This window comes from Salvelinus sp. IW2-2015, linkage group LG3 (assembly GCF_002910315.2).
Source record: "Salvelinus sp. IW2-2015 linkage group LG3, ASM291031v2, whole genome shotgun sequence".
Taxonomy (NCBI): Eukaryota; Metazoa; Chordata; class Actinopteri; order Salmoniformes; family Salmonidae; genus Salvelinus; species Salvelinus sp. IW2-2015.
The window spans coordinates 12,749,565-12,758,220 of NC_036840.1; positions in this window are offsets into that span (position 1 = coordinate 12,749,565).

An 8,656-nucleotide genomic window follows, 5' to 3' on the forward strand; every position below is an offset into this window, starting at 1 on the left:
TGAGAGGAGGTAGAGAGAGGAGCAGGAGAGAGGTAGAACTGAGTGGAGAGAGAGAGAGGCAGAGAGGACGGGGAAGGGATTAAGAGATGATGTAAGGCCGGACGAGGGAAGGGAGCGGGAGAGAAGAAGAGAGGAGAGGAAGAAGGAGAGAGGAGGAGGGAGAAAGAGAGAGAGAGACGAGAGAGAGACAGCAAGAGAGAGAGAGAAGAGAGAGAGAGAGCGAAGAGAGGGGAGAGAGGAGAGAGAAGAGCGGAGGAAAGAGAGAGAGGAGAGAGAGAAGAGAGAGGAGAGAGGAAGAGAAGAGAGGAGAGAGAGAGAGAGAGAGGAGAGAGAGAGAGAGAGAGAAGAAGAGAGATGAGAGAGAGAGATACCACCGTCTTGACGCTGGTTGTCTCCACCCAGAGTGGTGGCTGCTCTCCTATGACCACCATGAGGAGTTTGGGAAACACATTGTATAGACCAGACGACAGACAGAAACGAAGACAGAGACAAACCGAAACGAAGTGCAGAGTTTCTCTGTCGACACCACAGTTGTAGGGTCTGATAACCATTAGTTTTAAGTTCGTCTGTGTCCACATCACAGAGGACTTGACATGGACCAAACACCAACACCACGCACCACTCTTGTCCAAGAGGAGTAAACAGCGTCTCTACTTCCTAAGGCAGCTGAAGAAATTCGGGCATGCCATCCCAGGTCCTCTCCGAATACTGCACCATCGAGACGTCCTGACCGGTGTGCCTCAACGGCCTGGTACGGAATTGCTCTGTCAATGACCGCAAGGCCCTCCAGCGGTGTTAGTTGGCCAAGTACATCCCTGGGACTGTGCTCCCACCCATCCAGAACATCTAACCAAAACCGTGCCTGGGGAAGGCCCGTAGCATCATCAAGGACCCCACACACCCTAGCCACGAGCTGCTCACTCCCTTACCGTCAGGCAGATGGTGTCAGAGCATGAGGTCTGATACCAACAGGCTCAGATACAGTTTCTATGTACAAACCATCAGTCTGCTGAAACCTTGAACTGGACTGATCACCTGCACTGACTCTCTGCACCTTAGCACACACACACACACTCCACGCACATACCCCACACAGATATACACTCATCTACAGACACACACACACACACACACACACACACACACACACACACACACACACACACACACACACACACACACCACCACACACACACACACACACACACACACACATCTACAGACACACACACACACACACCAAACGTTAGGAACACCTTCCTAGTATTGAGTTGCATCCTCCCCCTTTTGCCCTCAGAACAGCCTCAATTCTTCGGGGCATGGACTCTACAGGTGTCGAAAGCGTTCCACAGGGAACTGGCCTATGTTGACTTCAATGCTTCCCACAGTTGTGTCAAGTTGGCTGGATGTCCTTTGGGTGGTGGACCATTCCTGATACACACAGGAAACTGTTGAGCGTGAAAAACCCTGCAGCATTGCCGTTCTTGACACAAATCAGTGTGCCTAGCACCTACTACCATACCCCGTTCAAAAGCACAAATATTTTGTATTGCACATTCACGCTCTGAATGGCACACATACACAGTTCATGTCTCAATTGGAAAGAGCAGGTGTTCTTAATGTTTTGTATAGTCAGTGTATATACATTCATGTGACACACACATCATAACTGCTGCTACCAGACTTGTATTACGATTGCTAAATACTGCACAATTTAAACACTTGCTCCCCAATTCCCCTTCCCCAAAACACATGTAAATATTGAACTATAAATTGTGCCTTCCTGTATTATACTTATGCTAAAATGTTTATTATATTCTACTGCCATTTACTTTCTGTTCGTATTCTTAACTTTTATTATTTCTTATTCTTGTTGCATTGTCGAGAAGGAACCTGCAAGTAAGCACTTCGTTGGACAGTTGTATACCATGTGTATCCCGTACATATGACTAATTTAGGGGCGGCAGGTAGCCTAGTGGTTAGGGTCGGCAGGTAGACTAGTGGTTGAAGCATTGGGCAAGTAACCGAAAGGTTGCTAGATTGAATCGCCGAGCTAACAAGGTCAAAATATGTCGTTCTGCCCCTGAACAAGGCAGTTAACCCACTGTTCCTAGGCCGTCATTGTAAATAAGAAGAATTTGTTCTTAACTGACTTGCCTAGTTAAATAAAGGCTAAATTGAAATTGACAGACAAAAGGATGATTTTTATTTAACCTTTATTTAACTAGGCAAGTCAGTTAAGAACAAATTAATATTTACAATGATGCCCTACCAAAAGGCAAAAGGCCTCCTGCGGGGACGGGGCCCTGGGATTAAAAAAAATAAATTATAATACAATATAAATATAGGACAAAACACACATCAAACAAGAGAGACAACACAACACTACATAAAGAGAGACCTAAGACAAGAACATAGCAAGGTAGAAACACATGACAACACAGCACGGTAGAAACACAACATAACAACAACATGGTAGCATCACAACATGGTAGTAGCACAAAACATGGTACAAACATTATTGGGCACAGATAACAGCACAAAGTGCAAGAAGGTAGAGACAACAATACATCACAAAAAGCAGCCACAACTGTCAGTAAGAGTGTCCATGATTGAGTCTTCGAATGAAGAGATTGAGATAAAACTGTCCAGTTTGAGTGTTTGTTGCAGCTCGTTCCAGTCGCTAGCTGCTGTAAACTGAAAAGAGGAGCGACCCAGGGATGTGTGTGCTTTGGGGACCTTTAACAGAATGTGACTAGCAGAATGGGTGTTGTATGTGGAGGATGAGGGCTGCAGTAGATATCTCAGATAGGGAGGAGTGAGGCCTAAGAGAGTTTTATAAATAAGCATCAACCAGTGGGTCTTGCGACAGGTATACAGAGTATAGAGTGCAGTGATGTGTCCTATAAGGAACATTGGTGGCAAATCTGATGGCCGAATGGTAAAGAACGTCTAGCCGATTATACTATCCTTCCAAACAAAATATACAGTTTCAACTTGTGTTTCGAGGTCTTTCAACTAGATTCTTCCATGCTTCAGGGGTGAAAATAAAGCAGGATCACTATTCAAATTGCATAAGTTACAATAAACTGTGGAGTCTGTGGGAGCTCCGATATATTAGGCTTGAAACGACATGATCAGTACACAAACATGTGTATGTCATTGTCATTACCTGTTACACAATGTTTATTCTGTATTCACACAGCAATCAAATCAAAAACATACACCACAACATCAAAGCGTCATTCATTTTTTTCAATTCCCTATTTCTACAGTACATGGATACCCCTCGAGGCTTTCCTTTAATTCCATGCACATGTACTGGAGCAGAGGCAAAAGGCAGGCCTTGCTCTTGCCCTTATCCCAGTATGACCATGCCTTGGCTACAGGGAACGAGACAAGGTTCTGTTTAATCTGAGCGCATCCAGCCTTGCGGCTTGCCAGTCTGCTGCTTCTCAATTAGCAAGGTCTCAGAGCAACATCACCAGGACTCCACTGCAGGGGGGTTAAACATTGCCACACAACCAGAGTCACAAGGCCTTTTGTTTGGGGTTGAGAGAGGTTTGGTTTTAGCCTACGAACTGAAGCAACTAAATGAGAGTCTGCGAGAAGAACGGAAGTGCCTGCCTAAGGCAGTGCATCATGGGCTGTCAGTTGGTCTGGCATGGGCGGGTGGTGGTTGGTGTTGTGAATATTTGGAGCTTTACTGTATGTGGGAAGATGAGGAGGTTGGCACTGGAGTATACTACAGCAACAGCCAAGCACCACAGCCAAGCATCACCTTTCTCTTCCTTTTATGTTGTTTGTGTAGTGGGGCATGCAGAGGCTATAGCCTGCCACTTGCTTCAGACAACTGTTAAAGATGCTGATAACAAAAACAATTTGCAGAGCCTTCTACACAATGCCTCTGACAAAGTTGACATTGTCAGCTCCCACACAGAGAGAGGATACATTCACTGCCTCCACAACACTGTCACCCTCAGGTGAAAAATAGGAACACTGCACCTTTTAAAGAGTCCAATGGGGCTTATTGATATGTCCCAAATGATTTTACGCTAAACAAAAATATAAACGCAACATACAACAATTTCAACGATTTTACTGAGTTACAGTTAAAATATATTTATATTTTATATTCTTCAGAAATTGATGACAGCTTTTCTACACTTTTGGCATTCTCTCAATCAGCTTCATGAGATAATCACCTGGAATACATAAAATACCAAGTCCATATTATGGCAAGAACGGCTCAAATAAGCAAAGAGAAATGACAGTCCATCATTACTTTAAGACATTTCAAGAACTTTGAAAGTTTCTTCAAGTGCAGTCGCAAAAACCATCAAGCGCTATGATGAAACTGTCTCTCATGAGGACCGGCACAGGAAAGGAAGACCCAGAGTTACCTCTGCTGCAGAGTTAAAACCCTGGATGGGAGATCAAAGGGTAGCTGTAGATAGATCAATTATCCAGTAGGAGGTACTGCCCAGACGTTTTTATTTTTATTATTTTTTTAAAGATCTGACGTTGTTTCAAAGGTACAAATTCAACATATTTTATACAAGGCTTGTCTATGTTGAAATTTGTTTACCATGATGACATAATTCTGTGGTTGAAATGTTACCTTCAAAACAACAGTTATTTGATGACTTCTTTCAAATCCAATGTATTTTACAGCTATGGTCCACCTCACAATAGGTTCACAAATTACTTCACAATACATTGTCAATGTGAGGGTGTGTGTGTGTGTGTGTTTGCGTGCTGTGTTGTTGTCCTCCGGTGGCTAGCTAGCTAAAATCGTTCCTTTCCTAAATTAGCCATGATGGTGATAGGGACTTGGACTTGTGAGTTTTCTTAATTCTCCATACTGGTGACTAAAACGGCGATTCTGATCCAACAATAAATTCATACATTGTGCCCCTGGTCTGAGAGGATAGAAGTTCAACATGTAGCTAGATGTACAGCAGTATACTAATGTTAACTAACTCGCTTGGCGCATCGTTGCCCATGAAAAGAAGCTAGGCTAGTGAGCAAGTATTTTAACCAGGTAGTCTACGACAACAACAACTAAAAGTGTGTACTGCATGACAGAGTCATAGACCGTATAGGCAACATGAAAGAGGAGGATGGCATTGTCAACATGTTTTTTCTACTTGCACACATGCACGCACACACACACACAGAAATAAATACCACTATCATATTTAGCGTACGTTGACAGGACTAAATCGTTTTTGGAAGGTTTTAGTTGACACTGTATTAGACTAATCATACAGTGCATTCAGAAACTATTCAGACCCCTTGACTTTTTCCACATTTTGCTACATTACAGCCTTATTTTAAAATGTACACACAACACCCCATAATGACAAAGCAAAAACAGGTTTTTAGATTTTTTTGCAAATGTATTCAAAATAAAAAACAGAAATAACTTATTTACTAAAGTATTCAAACCTTTTGCTATGAGACTCGAAATTGAGCTCAGCTGCATCCTGTTTCCATTGATCATCTTTGAGATGTTTCTACAACTTGATTGGAGGCCACCTGTGGTAAATTGAATTGATTGGACATGATTTGGAAAGGCACACACCTGTTTATATAAGGTCTCACCGTTGACAGTACATGTCAGAGCAAAAATCAAGCCATGAGGTCAAAGGAATTGTCCGTAGAGCTCAGAGACAGGATTATGTTGAGGTACAGACCTGGGGAAGGGTACCAAAACATTTCTGCAGCATTAAAGGTTCCCAAGAACACAGTGGCCTCCATCATTCTTAAATGATGGAGGCCACCAAGACTCTTCCTAGAGCTGGATGCCCGGCCAAACTGAGCAATCGGGGGAGAAGGGCCTTGGTCAGGGAGGTTACCAAGAACCCGATAGTCACTCTGACAGAGCTCCAGAGTTCCTTAGTGGAGATGGGAGAACCTTCCAGAAGGACAACCACCTCTGCAGCACTCCACCAATCAAGCCTTTATGGAAGAGTGGCCAGACGGAAGCCACTCCTCAGTAAAAGGCACATGACAGTCTGCTTGGAGTTTGCCAAAAGGACTCGCAGACCATGAGAAACAAGATTCTCTGGTCTGATGAAACAAGATCGAACTCTTTGGCCTGAATGCCAAGCTTCACGCCTGGAGGAAACCTGGCGCTATCCCTACGGTGAAGCATGGTGGTGGCAGCATCATGCTGTGGGGATGTTTTTCAGCAACAGGGACTGGGAGACTAGTCAGGATCGAGGGAAAGATGAACGGAGCAAAGTACAGAGAGATCCTTGATGAAAACCTGCTCCAGAGCACTAAGGATCTCAGACTGGGGTGAAGGTTCACCTTCCAACAGGACAATGACCCTAAGCACACAGCCAAGACAACGCAGGATTGGCTTCGGGACAAGTCTCTGAATGTCCTTGAGTGAATGTCCTTAATGAATATCGAATATACATACATGTATTGGTTTGAAATGTTCTTGGATACCATTTATGTTTCCATATAGTGTTTGATGTATTAGTGTGTATTATTTAGTCATTAAGGGTGGATTGTTAAAGTAATTTAAATGTTGAAAGATAATGATTAAATAATTCCCACTCTGAAACCTTATAACTGTTACGGTAGTCGCAATCCTCCTCCTCGGACGAGGAGAGGCGAGACGGATCAGACCAAAATGCGGAGTGGTTGGTTTCCATGGTAATTTAATAACACAAAATAAACCATATACGATACAAAATACAAAATGAAACTACCGTCAAACAGTCCCGTGAGGCACGAACACTGACACGAGATACACAAGATACAAACACCCACAAACACACACGTGAACCCCGGCTGCCTAAGTATGATTCTCAATCAGGGACAACGATCTACAGCTGCCTCTGATTGAGAATCATACCCGGCCGAACACAAACATCCCCACATAGAAAATGACACAGACAACCCACCCCAACTCACGCCCTGACCAACTAAATAATACAAACACAACAGAAAACAGGTCAGGAAACGTGACAATAACTGTATTAAATTGATTAGAATCATACATTTATTATCTGATGGGTTTGTTTAGGTTAAGTCAGTAAAAGTATAATTAATGAGTTGTGTAGTTTTAGTCAGATTTAGGGTAAAACAATATAACTGGAACAATGTCTATTATAGTATCTTAAAAACAGACTGTCTTAGCAAGATTTGGTGCCGACCTTGGCTGGGGGGCCACTGAGAGTACTTCCCAGGGTCTCCCTATCTTGAGGGAGGACGGGGAGTGATTCTCACGGACTCCCCTAATCTTTGTCGGCTGGGTAGCAGGACAGTATATGCGTATGAATTCTGTTTGTGTGTGAAAGTATGCGGGTAAGAAGCCARTATAAAATGAATGGTTTTGTCCAACTAACCAGCGCTCCCGTGAATAAACCTTATTGACTATTTTAGCTGGGCCTCCGTCTGTTTCATTTCAATCAGTATCTTACAAATCCTGATTAGCAGACTGAGTAGTTTAATTGAATTGGTTTATAAACATCGAGAACATAATTCTCATGACAGAGGCCCAGCCAGAGCCCGGACTTGAACCCGATCGAACATCTCTGGAGAGATCTGAAAATAGCTGTGCAGCGACGCTCCCCATCCAACCTGACAGAGCTTGAGAGGATCTGCAGAGAAGAATGGAAGAAACTCCCCAAATACAGGTGTGCCAAGCTTGTAGCGTCATACCCAAGTAGACTCGAGGCTGTAATCACTGCCAAAGGTGCTTCAACAAAGTACTGAGTAAAGGGTATGAATACTTATGTAAATGTGATATTTCAGTTGTTTGTTTTTCAATAAATGTGCAAAAATGTCAAAATCTTGTTTTTGCTTTGTCATTATGGGGTATTCCTCGTTGAGGAAAAATAACAATTTAATACATTTTAGAATAAGGCTATAACGAAACAAAATGTGGAAAAAGTCAAGGGGTCTGAATACTTTCCAAATGCACTGTAGGTGATTAGATTATGTTGGAATGTTGAAGTTGAAATGGTGCTGGAATAGTGGAGGCAGCTCCTGTTTTCTTTGCGACTTGCGGTAAATCAATGGTTCTAAATCAATAGTTGTAAATCAATAGTTGTTTAGTAGTACGAAAATGTTGGAAACATTACCTTGCATGACCATGCTGTAGCTCAAATGCTGTTTGTTACAAGCAATATGTTTTGTGGGCTTCACCAGACAGATGTTGTTCTCCGGTTTTGTAATGAAACAAATGTGTGGTTGAATTCATTCTGCCACTTTGTCTTCTTATTGTCTCGGCCTTAGGACTATACATCACGGTGTCAAGGTATATGAACTAACAGGTTTTAAAGCACACAACGCAATTATTACAACACATTTTGGTCTGGATTGGCTTTCCCTCTGATTTTACCCACGCACTGCTCTGATGGATACGTGTCTAATCCACACTAACTGTTAATCAACACAACAGTAAGAGACCCTAAGCCAATTAACCTGCTGCAACAAGGCAGGAGCCCTGCTGATATACCAGTAAAGTAGAATTAAATGTTAACGCAGGAGCAAATGTGCAGCACTACACAGGCAACTGCTGCCATTGCCTATAGGTTTTCTTATAGAGATGGGGAAAGCAGATTTGTGAAGACAAGAGAGGGAGGAAGCAAGAGAGGGAGGGAGAGAAAGAGGGAGAGAGAGAGAGAGAGAG